At 43.6% G+C, this 24,525-nt stretch overlaps 1 protein-coding gene across 1 annotated transcript in view; it reads right to left on the bottom strand.

Annotated features, from left to right (window-relative positions):
• Positions 1-24,525, bottom strand: part of LOC8026208 — an 89,941-nt gene that overhangs the window by 7,480 nt on the left and 57,936 nt on the right. The window lies entirely within an intron of this gene.

Here is a 24,525-nt window from a genome sequence, read left to right as displayed (position 1 = left end):
AACGTGCGCTTGAGCATTTTGATCATCCACCAAGGCAGTGCACGCGCGCTCTTCACCTCTTATGGAATAGCTGTTCGAGAGTATCGTGCGGTATCTGTGGTGCCGCGTAACAGCAGTTAATCTGAGTTAACCGCGATTAAGTGCGTCCGTGTAACCGCTCATTCACACTGGAAGCGGATCCGCGTTCGCAAAGCGGTTGGGGACGCGGTTGTATAAATATTCAGTACAATTGCACGCGCACTTGATGTCATCAGGTGCGCGTGCAATTGCACTGGATCTTTATACAACCGCGTTCGCAACCGCTTTGCGAACGCGGATCCGCTTCCAGTGTGAATGAGCGGTAACAGGGGTATAAGTGCGAGCGTGGCAGGAGCTACAAGAGCGATCTCCGTCGTCCAGCGTCCCTGCCAAGCATGCACGCTCGTGCAGCGCAAGCACTGTTCAGGGCCACATGCTCGAGCTTGTAGCATCGGCTGCGTCTGGAATTAAGGCTGAGCTCCATGGAGCGAATTATGTGACGAATAACTGGCGAACGCCGACCGACGGCACGCTCGCTTTGCGTGAAACGTAGCAGCCACCGTGTTGATTCCACGCGCAGAGCAAAAGCCGCCGGCCAAAATTCGTCGGTTATTCGCAGCATATTCGTCCCATGGAGTTCAGCCTTTAAGCTGAAACTAATTGTAGGAGCGTCTATGCATCCGCGGATCATTCGCATCTTTATAACGCTGGAATGCACATTGTACTCTAGTTTATATTTTGAATTTTCTGAGTGAGTCTCATTGTTTCAAGAATATTATTTGACAGAAAGTTGTTACTGCAGCCTCACGAGGATCGCTTACAATATTTCGAAATATCTTCAACTATTAACTAAGAAAAAAAAATTTCAGAAGGAAAGAAAAGTCAGTAAATTATGTTTTACTGTATTTGGGAGAAATACTGTTTAAATTCATGACTGGATAATAATTTTTTTTTTTATATCGCACATCATGTTTTTTTTTTTTTTTTTTTTTTTTTTGTTATTCACAAAAAATTTTAGTGGCGGAACCAGTGTTTCAGTTGAGCGGATTTTACGTGCCCAAACAACGACGGACCTCTGACGCGCCCGAGCGAAGGAGTGAGGATTCATTTGGACCGCCCGGGAATGTTTTAACGTGCAACCCAAAGCTAGGCTACATCGCGCCTCATCCGCAATAAGCCTTCGTTAGACTGCGGACACTTGGGCCGGGATTCGAATTCGCCACCCGGTGATCCCTGCCTGCGCTTTGTTGGCTCGGAGCCGCCGAGGGTGTTTCAGTTCGGGCACACTATCACTCGGAATATTTCGTTGTGATTACAATGCCACCAGCATAAACAACGATCACAAAATAAAATAAAAGAAAACGAATTATCCCTGAAATTCGAAACCATTTTGTACCGACCTGCCCTGGGTAAACGTTCCTTCATCAAACTATATCGTGCCTGCCAACGCGTCTACCACCGGTTTGTTTACGTCGTCCTGAGAATTGGTCCCTCAGCCGGCGGCAGCTTCAGCAGCCAGGGTTGAGACTGCGCGACGGCAGCGACACTCGCGTCCGCTCGTACGTTCCGCCTTGACTTCAAGCCTCCAACCGCCAGGATCGCGAGGTCCGACAACATGAGAGTCAGGCTTTTGTGACGTCATTCATTGCCACTTGGGGGCTACTTCTGATGCATTGGCGGGATAGGACGCTTAACACAACAGACGATGCCGCTTTCCAGGCACTGTAATTCAACTGCTTAGATAGTCCCGTGATAATTCTAGGAATATTTTGCTACCACGTGCACAAAGTAATCGATCGCATTCAAATTTAATAATATATACAGTATATATATACATATATATATATATATATATATATATATATATATATATATATATATATATATATATATATATATATATATTTGTTAATCGGACTGTCTATTTGCCGCAAACAAGCCCCCCTCCACCCACCCCCTTTCCCCCCTATGAACCGAGAGCTGTTGTAGCAGAACGGCAATTTAAATGTGTCATTATTAACGCGAAGGCCTTAACTGTCCCACGGAGCGAAGGCGGCGTTGTCTGTGCCCGTCTGTAGCAGCAAACCAGCAGCTTCCGTGGCGAGGCAACGCAGTTGCCTCGCCACGGAAGCGGCGGGGCGCTCAAGGTCAAAGCGGGCGCGCTTTAAAATTAAAACACGAAGAAAAGCGCAGCCCCGCAGATGCATCGTCACGGAAGCCGTGGAGCCGGCGGTGGTGCCAAGCCTGCGCAGTGGGGGAGAGTGATGTCACCGCCAGAGGGCCATGTGAAAAAGGAAGGCGTAGCGCGCTGCTTGTAGGAATGCGTTGCGTGTAGGAATGCTATCACATTCCTACACGTGAGCAGTCTTAATTGTCTCGGCCGAAGTTTTACGATATGTATGACATCTAAGATCAATTCACATAAATTTGCGATGACGACCCTCCCGAGACCAACCAAGGAGGGATGTTGTAGCAATAATGATTTTCAAATCTTTGTCGCTTACTATGTATATATAAATATAATATCGTCCTTCGTAACTTCATTTGCCGTTCAGAAGCTAAAGTATCATATCAGATTATTTGAGCGCATAATCAGATATAGGCACAATTGAAGGAGGTATACACACGTACGTGCCGCCTGCAACGTTGGTCACAAACGGATTATTGATTCACTCAGATTCACATCACGATACATCATTTTTTCGTGCCGCTGAACTCTCATCCGGCATAAATTCCGCATCATAAATTAGCGCAGGCGCGCACGCTAAGATAATATTTCTTCGCCAAGCCACGGATTTCATTCTCTTTCATAAACTCTGAGCCTTCACAGCGCTCAAAAGGAACAAAAACGAGTCAACGCACCTTTATAGTCTTGGAACAGCAGATGCACGTATGACACTGACAAAATACTGTCTCTTTAGAGCGGAGAGTAGCGTCCACACCGTCCGAGTCACATCCACTCCCCGCTTTCTAAAACCCGGCAGCCCATTTGACTCAGACTTTCGCTCAGAAGCGACGGCGCCCTTCCAGGTCTTTTAAGCCCCCACGAGCAATTTCCTCCTGTTTACGCGCACAATGAAGAAGACCAACTGTGGCTGCCCTCAGCCGCCTCCAAGTAGATCCCCCGCAACGAACTCGGATGCTCCGACGGAATCAGGCCACAATTTCTGACAGTCATCTCGGGACGACCCTGGCTGTGGAGGGCGCTTCTTCCGGGTAGCAGAACTGTCGCGAACTTTTGACGAATTAGAGTTTTGACTAGTTGAGCGAATCTGCGAACCTTAAGGCCTCTGTCGCACTCCTAAGCGTGCATTATAAAATCGACAGGCTGCAGACATTCTTTAAGGCATGTTTCTTTCCTGAATGACAATAACATGGGCCATACAAAAAATTGTCCAGACATGTTCGAATAAGGTAAACATGCTTTGACATGTTTGAGTCGAGTCCGGGGGTAGCTCTGCCATGATGTCTGGGGCGAACAGCGCGTCCTTTGTCTGATGTATAAGCAGTGTGTCTACGGATTTATATACTCACTGATGGATTAAAAGACGTAAAGCGCGCTCTAATAAATAAAAATCAAATATACATCCATTCGTTTCAGATATATCTAATTTCCTTCGTTTTCGTGTTCTATATATATATATATATATATTTGTTTTAAATGAGCGGTAAAAAAAAACGGGCGTTTTGTTCCCAGACTGTAATCAAGGAGAAATCGGGTTTTTCATTAAACTACTTGGAATCTTGAATATCTGAGGTTATGCATAGAGGGTTACAGGTATAGTTAACAAAACAGAACATTGACCTGCCTGAAGTATATGGTATTATTTGTCGCAATTAAGGCATTAAAGTACACAAGATAAAATACAAGCTTGACATAAGAGTTTCGAAAATAATCCCTGGAGAAGGGGAAACAAGAGGGAGAAAGGAAAACACAAATTTGTCATTCTTGTCCAGCTCGCTTGGCCCTTTACATAAAGGATTATCTCGATATAAGAGCTCACTTGGCATTTCATTATTTTTTTTAATGCTTGTTGCCTACATAATCTTCCGCTTGCGCAGCGTCTCCGTACTTATACTAGCCCTCTATGATTTTAGACGACCCTGAATTAAAGAAAGAAAAAAAAAAGTTATTTCAACACCATAGTTCAGTCTATAATTTTCCAATACAAAACAGTATCACTTCAGTTCAACCAGAACAAAATATCCGCTTTTTCTTTCGAAACAATGTTTAGATTCTAGAGAGTACTTTGTTCTTACTGTGTTTTCCCTTTCTTTTTTTTTTTTGTTCTAACCGGTCGAAGCTGAGATAAAAGAAGAGTAAGGTATACTTCACGATAGCCATAAAATCGACGTTTTGGGGCTCGATCCACGTCACTGCAGTTAACTAAAACCAACAGAATCTAGATTCATTTCGCGGGTCTGGAGCTAGCGTATGTGTTCCTATACCGGCGCTTAGTTCCCTAAAAACTATTACGGTGCACAATATTTTTCAAAAAGTGGAATTCGATTTCTGAGTCGGGTGGAAAATCGGGTTTCACCCGATATCCGAGAGACATCACAAAGGGGGCGCTTCTGCACCTCCCTTTGGACGGCACCCTGGGCGACCGCCCCGGTCTCACACCCCTAGGGCCGACCCTGCCCTGCAGGATATAGTCCAGAACGCTAAGGGAAGAACTTGAAACATATGAAGAAAAATGGCAAAATCTATAGTTTTATCAGCTAAATTTACAATTTAAAGTGATGCAAGAAAACCTTTCTGTTACACACGTACCTTAAGAATAAAACGTACGAAATATTGTCGGGGCTCGGCGCCACATCCATTCAATCGTAACACTGTTTATTTCAAGATTATCTAAAAAAGAATGAAAGGAACAATACCAGTTATATGCTATTATCTGTCAGGGAAAGTGTGGCAGACAACCACGTCCAAACATTAAAGTGGCATCGTAGTTTTAAGTCGACAGAAATACGTATAAAACATTACAACGTCGTTTTCACCGTGCGTATAGTAGCATGTCCTTTTTTTTTTTTTTTTTTTACCCAATAGGGTGGTCTATGAAGTTCACGCTTCTTGACTCAAGATTAATTTTTCGGTGTTCTTATCGGCCAATGCCGCATTTGATTGGCTGCGCAGTGATAATTAGATGCCCGGCGGCTCGCAACGCCCTGCATCTCTTAATCTCTGTTTTTAGGAAAAATATTCGACGAAATTTAACGTACGAAAAGTGTTGGCTGACTTCGACACAGAAGGATACAATTTCTTTTTTTGTTTTTGGAAAACAATCTATTTTAGAAATTAGTTTTATGTACAATCCAACGCGCGCTGTCTGGAAACACACGAGGTGAAGGCCAACGCGCAGTTTCCGCGCGAGGTGTGGTCACTGCGCCTGCGCTGGAACCGCGTCAAGTGGAGCGCCGACTGCGCATGCGCATTGGCGAATTGCAGCTCCACAGCAGCGTCGTGACGTCACGGCCGCTTTTTGGTGTGTATACGAATAATGAAATTATTACCAATATATAGAAGTAAAAACACCTATTTTTAATACTTTACTTCGTTCGTTAATCTAAATCAATCAAACAATATAGGCGTCAAATGTTGAACGTTTCCTCCGCCAAATAACGGCCACTCGTTTTTTTTTTTGTTGTTGTTTTTTTTTCTAAATTTGGCCAGACTTTTTACGAAATGGGCGTTAGAAGTTTAAAATAAAGTCGGACTTGGCCGAGCCTCGGTAGGCTCGTAAAGTCACTAATTGAGAGTGACGGGGAAAAAGCTGATCGCGAAATAAGAATAAAATAGTCGCCATATATTATATACTGCCGCCCCGGCTTAATCATCGTCGTCGGCGGGGAACGCCAGGCCGGCGCCGAGAGGCTATTCAAATTCGTTGCCAAGGCGACGGTTTTCGGGAGATGGTGCCTCGGGCGACGGCATCGCGCTCCAAGGCTGTCGAGGCTCCGCTTTTTCTGTGCAGCGCCTTTGCAGATAAGCCTCGTAGAGCGGAAGAGCTCTTTAGTGGTTTCAAGTGGAGTCTCCTTGTGATGTGGCGGAGAACGGGATCATATTTGTAGCATTCACTCGGCTTGCTGAATTTTTCGAAAGAATCTTTCTACTTGCATGATACTTTGTGTGAGTTGTAATGCCACACGCCGTCCATAGGCAGGAATATGAGAATGAGGGAACTCAGTGTTGTTGTTTTTTTGTTTTGTTTTACGAGGCCTTCGGGCTAGGTGTGTCATTGAGCGGGAGGCGTTCGAAGCTTCTGTGCGTTACAGATTCTCCCTAACAGAAAAGGATCGCTGTCGTCATAAATCCTTCAAAAACGACGCAAGAACGCACCAAAGTTTATTAGATCGATCGAGCAATTAGGAGGTCTCATGAGAGAGTTAGAGTTCTTAACCGAGAAAACATACCAATTGGCTTCCTCGAGAGAATTAGAGATAATTTCAAACATTGGTACATTTTTTTTTTACCGTAAATTCCCAGCGTACCAGTCTTTCTTTTTTTTTTTTTTTACGGGGGGGTGGGGCGTAGGTAGGGGGCACTTTTCTGGTCGCTTATTGAAGCAATATATACTGTCTTGAAAAAAAAAATGAAAAAAAAAAAAAGCTCTTCAGAAGTAGCCGGCAGTTGATAAAGGCGCAAATAATCGCTGGAGAAGGGGAACAAAGGACCAACACAGAACTTGTCAACCATTCTGATGTTAGCCTGAGACTGAGGCAGGAAAAGAGGAAGTTTCACAGTAGAAGAAAAAGGAACAGTCGAGGGTACGTCCCTACCACAGCTGTGTTAGAGACGTATCCTCGACTGTTTCTTTTTCTTCTACTTTGAAACTTAATCTTTTCCTGCCTCAGTCTCAGGCTAACATCAGAATGGTTAATTTCCACCAGCTCGCCTGCGCACTCACTACAATATCGCAGAACTTGTGTTTGATCTTTGCCCCTCTTGTTGCCCATTCTCCAGAGATTATATTCTTCGTTGTTGTCCAGCGCGATTACTACTCGGAATTTAATTGCAATATAATCATAGTCGATAAAGGACTACTGGCCGATGCTATGCGGAGCTCAAGTTCGTCTGCGTCTAGCACAGGAGTTTCGATTATGTCGGAAAGCCGAGCTCTTAGTCCCTGGTCGCAACAAATAGTTGGTAGACCGCAAGGCATACAGCATTGAGGTCTACCCACTACCCTTTCAATCGTAGCCAATCGGAGCTCGGCGTCGTTCAGACGTCACCGCAACTCCTGCCCAAGAAGCAGACAACTTGCTCCCCGCATTTGAAAAGTGAGGGAGAGGATGAGATGAGAGGGCTCGTGCAACTCCGCCTACAAGACAAGGCCGTAGTACTGAATGAGATTACGTCGTCAGGGGAAGGCCAACGCTGGACACAGATTCAAAACGAGTGCTGCGTCAGCGCTTTGCTTCCAGTCAATAACGCAATGATCCCGTCTAATCTGTGCCCAGCGTTGGCCTTCGCCGGTGACATCTCTATCAGCACTACGGATTTCTTATCTAGGAGACGTCAGCTTGTCGGCGTCCGAGTGCCCATCTCTGATTCGAAGGATACTGGATAGGCGCGAGGGCGAGCTGCCTTTGTCCACTCGTCTTTCTTCGAACGCGTTCGAAGGCCGAACGCCGCCGTACGCTGTTCGAACTCGAGACACTGCACGAGGAGCAGACGTCGCTCTGGTTCGTTCTGACTGGAGGGAGACAGCGGGTTGAAAAGACGAAAGCTAGTATGTTCAAAACAATGCACTCGATCAAACTACGGAGTAGAGGTTTCGCACCGTGGCGTTCGAAAGATTACTCGCGCTTACTCGATGGCGTCAGAGCTGGCGTGTTAGAAACGGGTTGTTTAGTCCGGAGCAATTCGTCATGCTAACCCCATCCGGTGGAAGGGTAACGTCGGATAAGGTCGATTAAATGACGTCACCTGGTGTGTTCGTTGTCTGCTTCTTTGTGGAACTACCACAAATCGTTCGGGTTGTTTTGTTAGAAGTTTTCAGTAAGTTTCGACCAGTAAGAGAGAACCGACGTTTTGCATTGATGCAATAATGGGTTCTTCGCAACTCCCGGACGAGTATTTAGAGGTATTCGAAACGTGAACTTGTCGACTGATGGTAGTTTGAGTAATTCGCTTAATATAAAAAAGTGCTACTTCTGTGAGATTATTTGAACGAAGAATTTGATCGTAAACTGGTTTTCTGGAACGCGCGTTGCCCTAATCGCTCTTGTGCGCAGCCAGGCAGACGCTAAATGTCAGCGTGTATTCCAAACGTTAATTAGGTTTAGCTCTTTAACATTACTCGGACGGAGAACATGACCCAAATCGAACGGCAATAAGAAACGGACGACTGTTTTCTGCCTAGTGGACTGTTCATTGTAGTTTTAGCATGTCCAGAATGTTTCCACAAACCTCGGGAAAACAGAGCCATTCGCTAACCCTCGTTCGATGAAGCAACCGCACGTTTAGACGGAACGATTGCCACTCACGTCGTCCGATAGAACGGTACCGTATTTACTCGAGCAATAGCCGCACTATAATGAACAAGGCCCTTGCTTCTACATTTCCACAGAACATATACACAGCCAATCATTGCGTTGCGCATAAATAGCATAGCAAATAATCACATCTAGAACACGATTCTCTATACAAACTGTTGTCGATCGCGGTGATTCACAATCCGCGTGCTCCGCGGAAGAGTGAATCCTCAGGTTTTCTTTATAAACAGTGCGGCTTTCACTCGAGTAAACACGGTATTCGTTAGCATAGTAATTAACCCTGCATATTTACTAGTAATATATAACAAAATAAAATTGATTAACTTGCCGCAAGGTTAGTTGTTGTTGTTGATTTAAGCAGTGACCGGTTACGTAATGTAATCGCTTGAGTACTTCAAAAGCAGAAGAAAGATGTGCTCCGTGAGCACCAAGCAATACGTAATACGCTAGTTTATTTTCTACACTTAATAGACATATTGGTTAAGCGAAAGCACAATTTAAGACGAAATCTTTTGCATATATGCTCTAATGAAGGCGAAGTGCCGGGTTTGGAACACCTGTCACATCATTCACTCTGCGTGAGAAAATGCGCGAACTAAAAATTTCTCTACTAGTTACGACGGCAGAATTTATCCACGACTTGATCGCCGCAGGCTGTGCAGGTTAGAGCTCTAGGACGAAACTGACGGGGGGGTGAAGAATCGAACCGCTCAAATCTACAGGGCGAGCTTTTGCTCTACGGGCTCAGATCTGCGGTGACCTAACCATTCAATCAACGCCGCCACCCCTCCTTCCTTTCTGGTTTGGCAGACAAAATTGCCTACCGGAGAGCACGCATGGAAGATTTCGAAAATTCAATATTTCGCACCATTCAACCGTTGTGCTCACGAGGGGACATATTGACCAAACCACGTCCAATAACACAAAAAGCGGAATGGATGTCTGACGCTATGGAGTGTCCTCAGAAGATGAAATCAGTATCATCACCTCTGGGAATATACCAAAAAAGCTTTTTGCCTGTCGACTTCTGCGGATATTATATGTATATATATATATATATATATATATATATATATATATATATATATATATATATATATATATATATATATATATATATATATATATATATATATATATATATATATATATATATATATATATATATATATATATATATATATATATATATATATATATATATATATATATATATATATATATATATATTTCTTTTTGCTTGATTTCGGAGGTTTTTGTTTTCTGTACAAGGTTGGATCCGCAGGTACAGCTCTGTGTATGTCCTGTCCTGTCTGTGTGTAAGTGTTGAATGTTCAAGCTCTTTCCTCATAGATATGTGTCAACTAGCTGAACTGAAACCGGTAATTCGCTAAACATTCACGAATAAATTACTGCTCCTAAATCCACGTCTTCGTTGCACTGCGCCAGGCTATGGAAGCTGAAATCGACCAATACTACAGAACAGTCGCGATAGGTCCTGGCTCTTTTTGCGCTACCGCATAAAACATCCACAACACGTCCCGATCGAAACATGACGCTGACAAAGCAAATCGAAAAAAGTTTTCATTCTACCATATATATAAAAAAAGAATCTGTCTAAAGGCCAACAAGCGAAGAAAGCGAGCACGAGATAACGAAAGCAACCCATCTAAAACTGCAACAGCTAAAATATATTTTCTATGGTTTTCGGGCAAATACAATCAAAGCGGTCGGCTCTGGCTCGCGCTTTGAGTGCCGATCAATGCTACGCACGCGTACTCCTTCCTTATTTTCACCGACCGCGGCAAGCCCTGTCAGATTTGATAGTCGAGACGGTCCGCGCACGAACCTTTGTGGAAATGAAAAGGCGAAGTGAAGTAGGCGATATATCGAGGGTTTCGTGTTTTCGGACAAATCCGAGATCCTCCGAGAAACACTCGCCGGAAAAATGTGTTGCCGATTCGGATTCATCCGATAAACTCCGAATTCTAATGTGCCGATGGCGAGACGTCCCGTTACGCGGGTACCTGACACACTACTGCGTTTTGCACACGGGCCGTTTAGCCGGTAGATCGAAGGAGCGGCTGAATATTTTTATTTCTTTTTTAAACGAAAGGGCATAATTAAGGTTGCCAAACCGTGACATCGTGCGCGTCCATTCGTTGGGACTTGGTAGCTAAATCTCGCGGGAAATGCTGTATTGACGCATAATTAAACGCCAATTCAACTTGCCCCCTACATTTAGCGGGAAGCGTTTCTTCCTCGAATTGAACGGAAAACCTGATTTGCCGTATAATTTACGCACCACTAATTTAAAAAACAAAAAAAAACATAGATTGAGGGCGTCGCGGCTCACCGGATCTTTGCAGCGATTCAAAGGATCGCACGTTTCAAATGTATACACTACAAAATTGCCTCGGAGCTGAGGCGAAAAGGTGACGGCAATTGTCGCCCGACTGGGCCCCTAGCACCAGGCTACACTTGCAACTCGAGGAAAGCTACAACGGAGCAACGCAAATACAATGTGCAAACTGAAAATTCCCTAGGAGATGGAAATAAATGCGACGCAACGACAAAATATGAAATAAATGTCATCAAATACATTAAACTCCATCAAAATCCATTATCAAAGATTAAGTAAATACGTCTTCTATTGTTTCTCGAAGGTTTCCGGAGAGGATGTATGTTTCTATAGTATATGAGGTCAAGGTAAATGTTCACGAGGTTTGGAATTCGCCAATTCAATAGTTTTGTGCCAGAGTTAGAAGCTGATTGGCGTCGAGCCATTTGATTATATTTTTTAGCCATATATTTATGATAGAAATAATAAATAATAAATTTCCGAATAAAAAAAAAACACACAAAACATTTGTATCATTCACGTAGAAGACAATGTCTGGAGTTTGAGGGATGGAATGAATATCATTAATATAGAGAAGAAGCAATGCAGGGCCCAAATATGAATCCTTCTGAAGCACCATATTTTACATATGAAGTGTCTGAAGATGTATTATTAATTACTACAAAGCTGTGTCCCATTTTTCAGATGGCTGCGTTACAATTCGAGAGGAGTTCCTCTTATTCCGTAATGTGGCAGCTTATGAAAAAGCATATCGCGTTTAATAAAATCCAAGGCTTTGTTAAAATCTAAAAAGATGCCTGTAGTATACAGTTGGTTTTCTATAACACTGATAGGTTTATATCTAATGTCGAGTAGAGTAGAATCAGTAAATTCCCTTTCTGAAGGCCGTATTGGTTCGAAGAAGACTAACGATTCTTCAAGTTATCAACTTTATTATTTTGGAAAACAGTGGAAGTAATGATACATATCTATAGCTACTGCTATTACCAACAGTATGCAAAACCGTGATTTTGGCCGTTTTCGTTATTTCAGGAAATGTTCGTGGACATAATATTATATATTAGTCATATTGCATACTATTTTCCATAAGAGATCTGAAACAGCTGTATTTAGTGCCTCCTTTATATTATCAATTCCGCACGAAACTTCATTTTCAACACCTATTATTAGGCTAACAATTTTTACGGGGTGGTTGGGTAAAGAAGCATGGAATGTGAAAGATTGTGCCCAGTATACTTCTTAAAATTCTCAGAGGTCATCACACTTGAAGCTCCAAAGGCTAGAAAGTGTTGATTAAGCTCCTTAGTGAGAACTCTACCAGTTGAAGTTTTTCTCACCTATTGTCATTTCAGCTGGTACTCTGGTTACTGTTCTCTGTAGAAGACATTTCAAGATACGCCGAGTTTTCTGAGGGTCAAAATAAATGCCCACATTTGTACCCCTGCATTGGCGAGTGGGCGAGTTCTTTATATCAATACCTAATTCATTTCTAACTTTTTTGTACTCCTTCAAACTAGATATATCTCAATATAATATGATCTGACTGTAAAATTTGTTCCGTGTTTTGATTCTTTGCAATATAGGTCACGCGTTATCGATTTCTTTTTGTGTTACTTAGTCCACTTAATTGTTACTCTCGGAAAAGCACAATCGTACAGTTCAACAACTTTATTCAAGAACAGGCCGTAAAAAGCAACGGGATTTGCGATCTCAAATAGTTCGCTCCAGTTCACGGAGGGAGACGTAATGCTCTCGCATTATATCTTCTTTGGCAAACGCCAGAAATATCCAAACTATTTTGTTTTCTGTGTATTTCGTTTTTTTGCGGGATGGGTTTTGTTGATATCACTAACGATGCTTCTTTATGCACCGTGGAGCAGGAGCCGGCACAAAGCATTAATGCGTCGGCTTTGTACACACGATCTGATCGATAACCGTTCCCGCCCCAGAAAATCCGCCCGGGTCCGGGACGCACGGGCCACGCCTGATATGTGAAGCGTGGGGAAAAGCGGGCTCATTATTCCTGACCGTGTGCCTGGGGTTTTCGCGCCGTGGAACCTACGCGGGAATCGGAGCCCCTGGTACATAATCCCGAAGAATATCTGATCTGGTCTGGCTCTCGAACCTGCAGAGACTGGTCTTGCACCGTAGAACGACTTATTACTCCGAGTGTTCGGTGAGAATGGGTAATTTGAGACTAGGAACACTCCCTTTCGCGTTCTCGGGGCTTCGGGATATTTTCTCTTTCCGAGAAACCAAGAAGCTATCCCTGTTTTCATGCGCACATTTGATGACAGAAATGAGGACCCCACATATCAAAATGTGCCGAAATAAATACTCCAGCAACACCACGGTGCAAGCGATGTATTGCATTGCCCCGTTCCCACCCGACGAACTTAATGACGAGGGCATCGACGCAGAATGCACGTGAAATGGTCAGATAAGCAAAATGTTCATTAACGATACATTTTGAAAAGTTTCGGGATGTTGCGCACTTTTTTTCTTGTTTTGTTAACTTTTCTTGCGGTATATTTTCTCCGTTAAATTTCTGTTAATTAAGCGAGATGTCAAGCTACGCTGCGTGGCTTTATTTCATGTCAATTTCTCTATGACGGCCGAGTGAATAAAATAAAATTTAAAGTTAAGAAAATGGCTGCCTGGATGTTCAGCAAGTGGGAGGTTTGTCTTCATTAGAAGTCAAGAGGTGTGGGTTAGTCTCTCTCTTGCAGTTTGACCGGTTCAGTATAACTGCAAACCCGGCGTCTGTACCACAGATCCCATTTAAATGACCGCTGAAAAATGACGACGCACGTGAATACAACCTTTTGCTTCAAAGCAGAGTTCAACCGCCTTTTCGTGCGTGTGGCATGATGCAGTTCTGGCATGTTGCATGTCAGCAAAGATAAGAAAAACAAACTTTTGCTCTATTTTTTGTGTGATTGAGAATATTTTTAATAAGGTGGGTTTCAATAGCAATCCCCTCCCCCTCCCCCCCCCCCCCCCCCCCGCCCCGCAAAACAGAAGAAAAAAAAATTCTACCATCAAAACTTTTTATAAAGAGTTAATTTTTTTTAAACAGAAGTTGGATATAAAACATTTTTTTTAATTAGTTTGAAGTTGGGGTTTCTAAGACCCGATGTTTGAGATAATTACAGAACTACTTTAATTAACTGGAAAAAAAATTATCCTATCCCATCCCGGATATTGTAAACAAGCGTATTTGCATCTATCAACTGTCCGATAAAATCTCTTCCGTGATTTGTTTTAAACCTACATGTTAAAGATTTCCTATTAAACAATATTCTAGTGCTGTAACGTCGTAATTTGGGCTCTATATACTGGTTGCCGTAATTGTCTTTGTAAGATATGTAGGCCTGCTGCCTGAATACTGTACTGCTGGTTGTGACCTCGTCAGGTGCTTTTAACCTCATTTTGCCCCAACCGCCTTGACACACTTGTCAAAATGAAATGTATCAGGGGGTCAATTAAGCAATTCATCAATCAAACAATCAATCAGTACTTACGGCGGACGCGGCATTAGTTTTTGATAAAGCCAAAAAGCCCTCAAAAATGACAGCTAGATTTGTTTATGCCAACTGAAAGCGCCAAAATTTAAAATGATCGCATCAGTTATTCCATTCAACTTAGCCCAGGATTCAACATCTATATTTGGTCCCCGCAAACACTTTGCTCTATTTTTTGTCGCGAAACTGAACGAGTATATGTCCCCCATGACATTCTGGGAGTAAAACCTTCCTAATGAAGTTTGACGAACTTCGCAAATAAAATGGAGAGTCATTCCTAATGTCGGTAAGATCTACGAGTGTATTTGTTTTTCATAGGTATTCATCAAAATTATATTTTTCGGTGCTTATAGTATGTGCTATTGTGTACCTAGTTATGTTCCTGGTTTTCATTCAATCAACGTTTTTTTCTTCTTTTTTTTGTTTCGTTCTAATTTAAGCCCTGACGTTTTTTTTTAATGGAGTGTTTTCCAAGCATTCGATAATCTCGGGTCTAAAGGATAATTCCCAGTGACAAGAAATTGAAGCTATCGGGTTGCATCGTAATCTAAACCTTGATACGCGAAAAAAAAATAACGAAGTAGTTGACGAGGGATCCATCGTGCTCGTACGTGCCGCACTCGCATATTTTCATACCAAAGCCTTTTGACCCGGCGATTTCAGAGAATGGTTACCTTTTCTCTTTTCCTCGCCAACCGTAAATCCAGATTTCGGCGTAGGCTCGCCTATGCACCCTTTTGTGCCCCTCTGTGTTCCGTACCTTGACACCCCACAGCATTTCTAGCAACATCGCCTAGACAGCGAGGACGTGGCGCTGAATTCTCTACGTCAGCCCTCGGCTGGGCCACGACTCCTCATTGATTGGACACAAAATCCCGCCGAACTCTGACGCTGCACTCGCGTCCAATCGCTGCTCCGCGCTGGCCTTCGGTGCGTGGCTTAAAAACATCGAGCACGACGGCCTCGTATTTTAACCTCTTAAAGTCTTGTGCGTCTTCTTCTCACTAGAGACCCGTGCACACACTCGTGACTGCTTACGAACGGAGGGGCTAAAAGCCCGATACTCCCGGCTCCGTAGCAGCGCAGCCGGTCGCAAACCGTCACAAGAGGCTTAACAACCGACCTCGAGTCGAGGTCGGTCGGAGTCTGACGCAAGTGTGTGAACGGGTCTTCCCTGCTAATACGTCATAAAAAGACAGTCCTCCGACACTGTCTGTGTTCCTTCCTTGTATGACGGTGCTTTCCCATTGGCCATAACAAATTCTCTGCAGACATGTAGGAGGCACGCACATGCACGAAGTAAACCTGGCTCGAACATGCTTCAAGTGTGCCCTAAGATATAAGACAGTTTTAGGGGACCATTTCTGAACATCCGATACGACACGATGGACTCTCCGGTACAAACTGCGCATCTGCGAGCCTTCTGCGGTAGCACATCTGCAGTTCCCTGGCCTCCTCTATACTGACAAAGCCTGGCAGATCGCCACGAGAAGCGGCCACCGAAATGGGAAAGGTAGAGCGGCCAGACAACGGACGGCAGGAGAGCCACGTGACTGGCGCCCCGCTGCGGCGAGACGCGGAAACACACTTCTCCCGAGCGAACAAGTGTTTTCGTGTCCTCGCCGCTGCAAACACTGTGCGCTAAGTTCCAGGTTCTCTGAAAAATGGCTCTTTGATGCTCTGTACTACCAGATCCTCGTGCGTCAAATCTGCGACCGGGAACTCTATGGCTCCGTCGTCGAACTGCCAGGCTTTGTGACTATAGAGGAGGTTATAGCAATTGGTACCGGAGGACCCGTCGTACCATATCGGATGTTCAAAAACAGTTCCCTAAAACTCTCTAATCTTGTTATCGTGTATGCTGCGAACATGGTGTCTTCTCTATGATGTAAGAGAAGATATCTTAGAGCGTAGCAGCTGTTGGCTAGAACCCCTCGTGGAGGTGAACAGTGTTTGCACGTAAACTAACATGGCGACCGCGACGGGTAAAGCGGTGCAGTGTTCCGTCCCGGCGTCCCGTCTTCTCTGAATTCCGGGACGGCCCCTCGGCGGCGGCCGTGCTTGGCGCGGCCCATGGCATCGGTGCACGCACATGGCAGTAGCCCGGAGCCCATCAGGACCGTCCATCGGACACCCATGGTCGGCTATGCAGAAAGGCGGCCAGCGACTCGTGAAGGAGCGGCCCCGCAGGGCAGCTGCCGTCTCCTCGGGCGGGCACGTGAGGGGGCCGCGCACCGCTGCCTTGCAAGCCCCGTGCGCCATTCCCAGCACCTGAGACGGCCCCCGGCTGTTGCTTCGATGCCTCTTCGCTCCAAAGCGCCGTTTACACCTCCTCCGACTGGCAACTCTTTCGGCGGATCTGGAGTTTTTTTCTCGAACGCTGGCCTCACTGGTTATTTTCGGTATTCAGAACGGGAACCATAAACAGCGATTCCGTAGGGTAAGAGACGCTCTGAACGCTTCGTAGACTTTCCTTTTCCGTATTGTGATCGAGCGCGCTCTGTTTTGTGTCGACGTGTACGCTACAGAGATGTGATCGGTTCGAGTCATTTTGCACCTTTCGGAGCGGCCAAAAGTGTATTTCGGAACAGAAAATTACAACGTTTTAAACATATGCTCGCCCCACGTTCTTACTCGTTCAACTGCGAATTCTATGTTAAGATGAGTGTGTACGGCCTGCCCATATGAAATACAACGCTGCTTTGACTTCCCGCCTAAATGCACCCACTGTTTGGCATATCATAAATACTAAACAAACGACAAAATAATTCATTTATTTAAAAAAAGAAAAAAAAGAAAGAAAAACAGACTACTGATACGACATGTTCGACACGCCAGAATGACGTATAATATGATATTAACTAAGCGCCGTTTTATTTATTGAGATTTACTGCAAATTGTATATTGTCCGATCAGCGTTCACATGTTTTATTTTACTTATCGTTTTCATTTTTTTTTAAATTTTAATAATCAACATGGGCGACTGTGCATTACCCGCCCTTCAAGGATGTTTTACCTCTTAACTCGAGGTTGCGCTGAGGCGAAGCCACATAGTCAATACCGCAATCGCTATTTCTCGGGTATAGCCTATACACTAGTGCGCCATGAAAAGCGCACTCAAGAGAACTAATCAAACTGCCCGATAAAAGAGGAAGCAATGAGATATACCGCGAATCTTATCAGTGCTGTGGCGTGGTCGATCCCGAGATCAAATGAAATCATGTTATTCTAAGCGAAAGCCGAAAGTTCTCAAAATTCGCTGAAGCTAACCGTAAAAATCCGGCAGAGCAGTGAAACCTGAACAATTTTCTTTCCACATTGATAAAGTGAAACAAACTAATGGAGGAATGTTCACGCGAATTCCTGCCATATTGATTAAATGCAGCTGCATGCAGCAGGGTGCGCCCATTGGCGCGGGTTGGCACAAAGGTAGCAGCAATCACACCATTGACGCTTAGATTACACGAAGACATTTTAACAAATGTGCAATGTGCGCATTCTACGAGACATTTTCGTCAAATTTTACGCCTAAAAACTTCGTGGTTCTGTAACAGAGGTTATTAAGGAGCAGTTCCAAGCATGGCCAACTTTCTGCGACATTTCGTGCAATAAAATGCTTTCAATGATATATAAAAATTCTGATTTGCGTTCTATTGATACCCAGGCCATTACAGTCCGCGAGAACATTACGATATTTTGTTAAGAAAACATAAATTGGATGTTTCTTTTTATGTGTGGACAATAGTATTGAATGCAGCATTACTCGAGAGCCGTGGAATAAACATTATACTCGTTCATAGGTTTAAGCACTGATTATTATATTTTATGATTGTCACCTAAGATAAACTCGGGGAACATTGCGATGTTTGTTGTTCAGTTCTACATCCGCAAGCAGCTGATTCCAAGAAATTTGGGGATGAATTGCATTGGGACCAGGGCAGATAGTTCCGAAATGTAAAACTAAACTTTTTATGTGTCCGAAAACATATACACATTGTTTTAATTTTAGTTACAGATATTCTGTACCAGGGAAACCAATATACCAGAAAATTTATGTCATTTTTCAAAATAAGAATTTTGTCACCATAATTATTTCGGGTTAATATAATTGCGCAGTCACCCGCGCATTGGTATAGGAGAAAATGTATATATTCGAGTCATCTATGTCAATATTATACAAAGTCTGACTTCAGACCGAACCTTGTAGTACTGCGGAAGTAATGTACACTGGCTAAATTAGATACTGCTTCTTCCCCGCATTCAACGTGTTCTGTTGTGAAATGTTATTTTGAATAGCTCAGGGACAGTTTTTTTTCGTTTGAAACCCATGTTTATTTTTTTAGTACTATTTGGAGGTAATAGTCGTTACAGTTCGGTAAAAATTCCAAAAGCTTTTTAAAAATATAATTATGTTTTTGTTTTATTTTTTTGGTGGGCGGAAAGGGGGGAGATGCTGTACTGTCCATCTTTGCACCGTTTTAGGTTCAGTGCGCGTCTTCCTTTCGTCGAAAAGGAAAGAGAAACATTTTAGGTGGAAAAAGGTTTTTTTCTTCTTTTTGTGTGTGTGTGTGTGTGTGTGTTTGTGTGAATCTTTGTTAGTTTGGAATAGGTACTGGTCCTTTTGTTATATTTTGGGGGAGTTTGCTGAGTTATTTTTGTGAATCTACATGAAGGCCGTCCATAGCGCTACTTTGGGAATTAGAGGGTTTGGCGTTTAGACTGTTTAGAGGTTGTCCCTTTTTGCTGGTCTGGAGGGTTTGGCGCTTGAACTGGTTAGAGTTGCCCTTTGTGTTGGTGGTGGGCTGTTTGTGGACTATATAAGGGGGAGGACTAAATAAACCTGGTAGCTGAGTTTGAGACGTCGTCCTGTCCCTTTCTGTTTCTTCGACTTTTATGTTCCTTTCTACCCCAGTCTCAGGTATATTCAACATGGATAATTGTATGGAACACTCTAAAACGTCTGCGGTAAAGTAACGCTTTTTGCGGTTAAGTACCTAAATTTACTTTACAGCAGAGCACTTGAGAGAGAGACAACTGCTGCATTCAATGGAGGGAACTCGGGGAATCATAAAGCTAAAAATACGTTTAAAGCAACAAAAAAAAAGTGAGAGCTGTGGAACTGAGCATCTGACAACGCTTAATGTCGCAGCACGCATTTCTTAGTGTGAATGTATTTCTTAAATACAGGAAAAGTGCCAGTCGGTAATCTAACTATTTTCTATTTTTTTACGCATGAATATGGTAAGCACAATTTTCCGGTAAACGAGCGCTGTTTTTGGCGTACGGAGCCTTTTTTGAAATGTACTCAATAACGAAAATTTATCACAAAATGACTGCATTGTTTCTACTCTAAACTTCTTCATGATTTCTGATACCAGAGCTAATATTGTTAGTTTTGCTAATACTTTAATATCATCTTTCGGTTACATTTTCTTATATATAGGAACAACTAATGCCATCTTAAGCATACCTGAAATCTTGCCATTCTCAAATATATGATTTAGTGTATTAAGCAGACCACATTTTTTAGTGTCTTAAACACGAACTATTAGTCTCTGACTGTAACCCGCTGGGTTTTTAATGATATATTTCACGATATGTCCCGTAGAAAAGCCATGGGGATGAAAAGTAGGCAGAGTTTGAATAACTATATTCAAGGCTATCGAGGTCCCGTACGTGTCTGTGCTCGGGTTTTCGAGTCTTGCATTTCTTTCATAGAACTATACATAGATTACTACTTAGACTGTTACAATCGGCTACAGCAAAACGTGTTATATGACGTCATGCAGCTCTTTTTTATCGCTTTTGTCAATTTGATGAATCATATCCACCGTATTCTTTTTAATTCTACAGTTTGAAACTGAATAGTATATTACTTTTTGTTTGATAGCTGTATTTTTTCTTTTACGTTATTTCATATTTTCTGGAGATATCTTCGTGATTCAATCCCCTAGGTTCGGGGATCCGGACCTAAGGGATTGAACCCTTAGGTCCGGATGCCTTCGATGACCTTTGGATGCCTTCGCGGACCCAAAGGGTCCGGGGACCTTTTGGGGTCCGCGAAGGCATTTTAGGGGTCCGCGAAGCCCAGACTCATCAGTCAAGCCCGGCAAAAAAAATTATATATTTTTTGTCCGGATTGAGAAGAAACGTTTCAATTTTCGAGTGGGTTTGCTTGTGTATATGTCAATAACGGAAGTCTACTTCACACTAGCCCTTAGATATATCCATTTAATAAACCCCTATCAGAATTAACCTATATATTTCCTTTCCCCTCACCGCAAGCGGGGTCCTCCATCATCTCCTCCGATCCACAAGGGGTCCGCGAAACATCAAGGTTTGAGAACCACTGCCTTAGGGTTTTGTTTGCATAGTTTCATAAATTATCCTTTTCAAGACATAAGTACGCATTTATTTAATTAGCTAATTATTTTCTGGTTCTATTGGTTTCAACGCCACTTTTCCTCTGAATTCATAGTACATCATCCTGAATTTATCCACTATTAGTTCGTAATTTACAATATGCTCTTGGCCGAGGAAGCGAGTTACAATCATATTTATAATAAGTGTCACGTTTTCTAGAGACATGAACATATACAAAACTATGTTATTCTTAATGTGGCAATAAGAATCGATACTTAAAACCTTCTCGTTTATGAAATAATAATCCGCAATTTTGTTCTTGATGACACCAGTCATTATTTCCAGATCACATAGTCGAGCGACATGCAGTCAATATAGGATATAGAAACTTTAATTTCAAGACTCTGCCCTGGTTTAGCCACAAATCCCATTCTCTAAACAATAACTAGATAGTGGCTCTAGATATTCGGCGATTTCATTCTTACTATGATTCCTAACATCAGCGTTTAAATATACGGCAATTATTACACGGTGACTGTTGGTGTACTAATAAATAATTGTGTTGTGTGTATCTCTATACACCCAGAGGTTAGTCAACCAACTAACAGATTTTTAGATTTTGCTCATCTCACCAATCGTCTCAGTCAATCAACTCTACAAGCCCTTTCCCTGCACTCCTCAAACATGCGATATTGAGCCTGCAGTCACTGTCCTGTCAAATGAAGCCTGGGACCAATCGTGCGCTCTCGATTCTTCTTTCTGTCTTTCTTTTCATAAGAATCGTCAATTTTCAATTCAATGCACGCATTCATACAAGCAGAGCCGCTCCCGAATACACAACTCGCGTTGACGTCACATCGGTTGCCATTCTGTTGGACTTGAGAAGACGCTCGTACCGTTTCGCAGCTTCCAGTATGCACCATTGAATTGGCTGTCTTCGATAACAACGGAGGGGAATAACTACAACCACGCCGCGACGACGCCACGTAGAAAGCATGTATTCGCCGGAGTCCATAAATAAGCTACTCTCGGAGTGCAGAGTGGGCATAGTTGGTGATCCTTGCGGTTCAAAATTGCGACTTGCTGAGTTTTGTATACGACGCCAGAAAGCTGTGCCGATGTCGTTTTGCTCAGTCGCGTACTGTTTGAGCACATATCAAGTACGAAATACAGAAGAAGAAGAACAAAATAGATGTTGCTACGGAGATACAGTCTCCCGCGATTTCAAAATAACCTCCAGATACCTGGCAACAATGATTTTAAGCACCAACATGGCCAAAGTGCCGTTAATTTGAGGCGTAGCTTCCTTAGTAGCATCAGTATATAACAACCCAACGTTTACAAATCCAGAGCTGAGTATGTTCATTATTACGAAAGCCAGCGAACACGAACGCTGATTGAGCAGAAGACCTTCTGTGAGACGGTCATAACTCCATTGTCTTCGTTTCGTATAGCATAAAGTACGGCACTGCCAAGGTTACAGGATTTAGCGTTTGGCTTTCTCGCGCGCTTCAGTTGCACGCACACGCTATCGTGCACATGACACGCTCGATGGAGCCACGCGCTGGGGCCTTTGTCCTTTATCTGTGAAACGGAGCAAGGACCCACGGGGCGTGGACTGAACGAACCCCGTGGTGCCGCAATCAGGGGAGCTCCGCAGCAGGCGGCGGCCTCGTTTGCGGCTCTTTCATTTAACGAGAATTTGTTTCTTCTTTCACTTGCCCGGCTTTATTTGCTATCGTAAGAGACTCCTGTTTCTCTCGCCGCACTCTCTCCGACCATCCGTCCAATCCATTCGCTTCATCCGTCTTCCGAGCGCGACTCTGTTTGCTGCTGATTCGCAAATACGGCCGCGGAGGATAATGTTCCGCTTACAGCTAAGCTGGCAGCCTGGTGAAAGCTACGTCTTTCTTGAACCAGTGATACTTGTATCCTTCGCCACGTCGTCCGGCTGCCTCCCACACCAAAGCGTGAAAAGCGGGGTCAGGAGACGAAATGGAGGCGGGTGATTGGGCCGGAGAACGCCTAGCTTTCACAGCACTGTCAGATCAGGGGTGAACGACTTACAAATTGCTCCCTTCCGCCCGTTTTCACTTCCCGGCAGTTTCGTTCTGTCATGTATCTTAGACTGATTTCATCTTTATCGCCGAGTTTTATGGTTCGCGTTGGTTTGAACGCGAAACGTTATTTGGCTAGACGCCGCGGGATTTCACGAAGCCGCATTTCACGAGGCCGTGAGTTGTGACATCCCATAATGCATCGCGCACGGTGTTGCATTACACGGCGTCACAGACCTTCACACCAATTCAGTCTCTCCGCTAAATTTAGCGGGGAAGTTGTTGAATTGGTGCATAGGTCACACGATAGCAGGTCACGTGACATCGAGTTTCCCGCTAAATTTGGCGGAAAAATTAACGTCTCGTGGCCTACATACCCTTTCAGTTCTCTCGCTACAGTTAGCAGGAAAATTGACGTCACGTGAGTAATGTCACGTGATCCTGAAACTTTTCATGTCTGCGACAGAATCGCCCAGCAATTTGTCATACAATTGTTTTGGTTTCTTTGGATCCTGGACTGGGATTTGCTAATCGTTAAGCCAAGGTCACACTGCTCTTACATCACACAAAAGACAGTCTGCAAACACGAGTCAGCGCAATATCCGTGGTTCGAATGCCGCCTGCCAACTTTCTCCTTGCCCTCATTGCCACGCGGTATTCGAAGCGCGGATCTCGCGGTGACTCGCCTTCGAATCAGCATGCAGACTGTCTTTTGTATGATGTATAGGCAGAGTGACCCCGGCCTTAGGTCGTATTTAGGGTATTTTAAGTCTTACGATCTCGACGCGAGATGCAAGATACTTTGGCCATGGCAAAAGCTATTGAAGACCGCAGAAAAATTAAGGCTGCGTGGCGGCACCACCCAAAGAGCTCTGAAATTCGGTCCTTTCGCTGCTTGGTTCGCGTAGCCAACAGATACTGTGCTCGCTTGTTAATTAAAATCAACTAAATAGTAGCGATCTAGTGGTGACACAACAAAATAAAATTTGAACAAAATATGCAAGTTCCTTCCCCCGCGAGATGAGAAACTATTCTATCATGTAAAAGTAAAACACGCTCCCGTTCGAAGTTGCAGTATGACGCACCAAAAAACGACATGTGGGACTGCTGGGGGTCTGGTAAGATTGTACACGTGGCCATCTTGATGGCGTCACGTTTCACGAGTTTCGATTTCTCGGCGTTTTGATTTGGTTACGTTGCAGCCACCTTGTTGTTTACCGACTTCCGATTACCCAGCGTAATCAAAGGACTAGGCCGTCATGCCTTTCATTTTAAAGGACGCATCAATTTTTTTTTTTCATGTCGCACTGTTAAGAGGTAGAGGTACATTGCTTGCCTTCTTAGCTCCTCACCAATACATGAGTCTGAAGGCTTTAGTTATTTTCTTGTGGCTGTTACTATTCATTAAATAATGACCGCGATAACGTTTACTTTTCACTAAGACTATAATTCCTTCGACTGTTCCCAAATGAATTTTGAGAAATTGTAATAATAAAAAAGAGTCAAATTTTTGTAAAATTAAGTGGTGCAACAATATTCAGTTCGAACGTTTTTTTGTTTTGTTTTTTTCACTTTACACGAGATTACCAGCACTATACTTAGTTTCAGCTTCGGTCCAAGCGCGGTTGATGTTACCAGCCGAAGGGCCAATCAAACAGCGCAAGAGGCACAACGTCACGTCGTGCTCTCTGCAGTTGATAGG

Source organism: Ixodes scapularis, unplaced genomic scaffold (genome assembly GCF_016920785.2).
Source record: "Ixodes scapularis isolate PalLabHiFi unplaced genomic scaffold, ASM1692078v2 PGA_scaffold7__128_contigs__length_106722199, whole genome shotgun sequence".
Taxonomy (NCBI): Eukaryota; Metazoa; Arthropoda; class Arachnida; order Ixodida; family Ixodidae; genus Ixodes; species Ixodes scapularis.
Note: the sequence above shows the minus strand (reverse complement) of the source record. Positions and strands in the feature narration are given on the sequence as shown.